At 34.1% G+C, this 2799-nt stretch overlaps 1 pseudogene; it reads left to right on the forward strand.

The window, feature by feature from the left end:
• The first annotated feature begins 1663 nt into the window (after nucleotides 1-1663).
• Nucleotides 1664-2328, forward strand: LOC124971678 (dnaJ homolog subfamily B member 6-like; annotated as a pseudogene).
• Nucleotides 2329-2799: the final 471 nt, after the last annotated feature.

The following is a 2799-nucleotide window of genomic DNA, read 5'->3' on the forward strand; positions in this document are numbered from 1 at the left end:
TACTTGAAAAATGATGGCATTGAATTTGAGTATCTATCTGGACTCTTCCATATGTGTTTTCATGAGTTTCTAACTTGTGGGGATAATATTTTATTTTGAAAATGTAAAAGTTATTATTATGGATAAATAAGACGGAGCAGACATTTTAGACTGTTTTTCTAGGTTTGTGTTCACCAGTTAGAAAACTATGTATCAGAGGCATTGATTTGGCATTTTAGTGCCTTTCTTTCATTGATTGTTGATCATATTCCAAGAAAAATTCATTTAAAAAAAAACTGAAGCAGAGGTCTTGGAAATAAAATGACAGCTATTTGTAATTCTTTATGAGAAAGATGGGTTTTATTTCAGATCTGGTGTCTCATCGCTTGTTTTGGCACATATTGCAAGGTGCTGCAAAGAAAAACTCATAGCCTGGGCAAAGGAACATCTCATATCCTTTTTGCATCCTACTTCCTTGCCAAGAGTAAGAACAACACTGATGAGATACAGATAGAATTCTTCACATTTTATAATATTTTTAATGATGATATCTTGATACAGAGGGGAATATCAAATCATCAAAAATAAATTTTGGGTTTTCTCTATCTGTCTATCTATCATCTACCTATCATCTATCTATTAATATATCTTACTGGCTTGCTTTATTCACATGATAAATATCAGGAATTTATTTGTAAAAATTACAATAACATAAAATGAGTTTCCAATTTTTGAAACCAGTATGTGAGGTGTTTTGCTAGGGAAGTTACAAGCTTTATAGTCTTCAAAACAACTAGATTAGTTAGTTACTATTGTATCCATATGTTAAATAAGTTGTTCAAACACACATAGTTAGAGGATGAGCCATGATTTGAAAATGGCTTTGATTTCAATTTGAATGTTTTTTTCTCCTTTCATCTCAGTTTTAATTGCTAGTATACATTTGGATATTTAAAATAGATTTTTCTGATTATAATAGTAATACAGAAGCACAGTGAGCAGAATTCTAAAGTTGCCTCCCCTCCCCAAGATTCAATCTACTTGTTATTCAATCAAACACTAATCAAGGTACTGTTGTGATGGTATTTTGCACACATTATTAAAGTCCCAAGTAAATTGACCTTAATGTATGGAGATTATCTGGGTGGGCCTGAGTTAATCATGCAAGCCCTTTAAAAGCAATGGGTTTCCCAGGCTGTGGCAAAAGTGGAAAAAGAAAAGATTTGAAGCATGAAAGAAATTTGATGTGAGAAATCCTACTGCTTACTGTGCTTTTTAGGAAAGGGCCTCTGAGAAGGCCTGGTAGAAGGACTATTGCAAGGAACTATGAGAAGTGTTAGAAGATGAGATATGTTCAGCCAGGAAATAGGGCTTTCAATTCTACAACCATAACAAATGGATGTGATATAATTCATATCTAAACAGAAGCTTTAAATGCAATTGAATGGTTCAGGATTCATCTCATGGTACAAGCTTTTCCTCTTTGGCACCAGAATGGGAAAGTCTAACCCAGGAACTGCTCCTTTAGCCAGGGTCCCAGAAGCAGAAGATGTGTGAAACGAAGTCAATCAAGATATAAGAGAGAAGAAAATCAAGAAAAGAGAAAGAGAGAGAAAAGAAAGCATGTGCAAAAGCTACCATAACCACCAGCATCCCTGGACTTGTTCCGATATCCTGATAAAACATGATGGATTACTATGAAGTTCTAGAAAGGCAGAGACATGCCTCTCATGAGGATACTAAAAAGGCATATTGGAAATTGTCACTGGTGGGGCATCCAGATAAAACTCCTGAGAATAAATAAGAAACAGAAAATTCCAACAAGTAACTGATGCCTGTGAGGTGTTATCAAATGATAAAAAAGGAGACATCTTTGATAAACTTGGCAAAGAAGGATTAAATGATGAAGAGGTAGAAGTCATTTTGATAGTCTTGAGTTTGGCTTCACATTATGGAATCCAGATGATGTCTTCAGAGAATTTTTGTGGTAGAAGGGACCCATTTCCATTTGACTTCCTTAAAGACCCATTTGAGGACTTTAGGGAATCCAAATTGATCCCCAGTAAAGCAGAAGTTATCGTTCAGGTTGTTTTTCTGCCTTCAGTAGATTTCAATACTTTGCAGGTAAATTTTCTTCTTTGGGTGTAGGATTTACTTCATTCAGGCCATGAGCTCACAGGGACTTCACTTCATTTTTTCCCACATCATTTGGTAGTAGTAGGATGGGCAACTTCACTGACTTCTACTAAAATAGCTAATGGTGTACAAATCACTACAAAGAGAATTATTGAAAATAGTCAAGACAGAGTGGAAGTTGAAGAGTCTATTAATTTCCTTAAAGATAAATAGTAGGAAGCAGGAGCCACACTTGAATAACAAGTAATTCATTACATTCCTTTAATAGAAATGTTAAACTACAGCAAGCTCTATTTGAAGTCTAACAAAACATTTTTTGAAGATTTCAAACGAACTCAACTTTCAGTATAATTAGACCTAATCTAAAGTATTTATAAACAGTTAATCAGAGCCCCTATTTGTCATACATGTTGAGTTTATTATTCTGACTACACATTAAGATCCATTTTGTCTTTAAAATTGTTATAAGTCTCTGTATGCACTTTGCTTTTTTATTAAGTGTGATCCAAGTTGAGCCATGACCATCAAGTAGGGTTAGAACATTATGCACTAACAACAACATGGATCTGATTTCCATGTTTTGTTGTTTTCATTTGTGTTTGAAATGTGAGCTAAGTGCTGTCAACCTGCTTTTAAATTAACATTGCTAGGATTAATGTTTTACAGAAATAATTTCAATTCCTT

This window comes from Sciurus carolinensis, chromosome X, assembly GCF_902686445.1.
Source record: "Sciurus carolinensis chromosome X, mSciCar1.2, whole genome shotgun sequence".
NCBI lineage: Eukaryota > Metazoa > Chordata > Mammalia > Rodentia > Sciuridae > Sciurus > Sciurus carolinensis.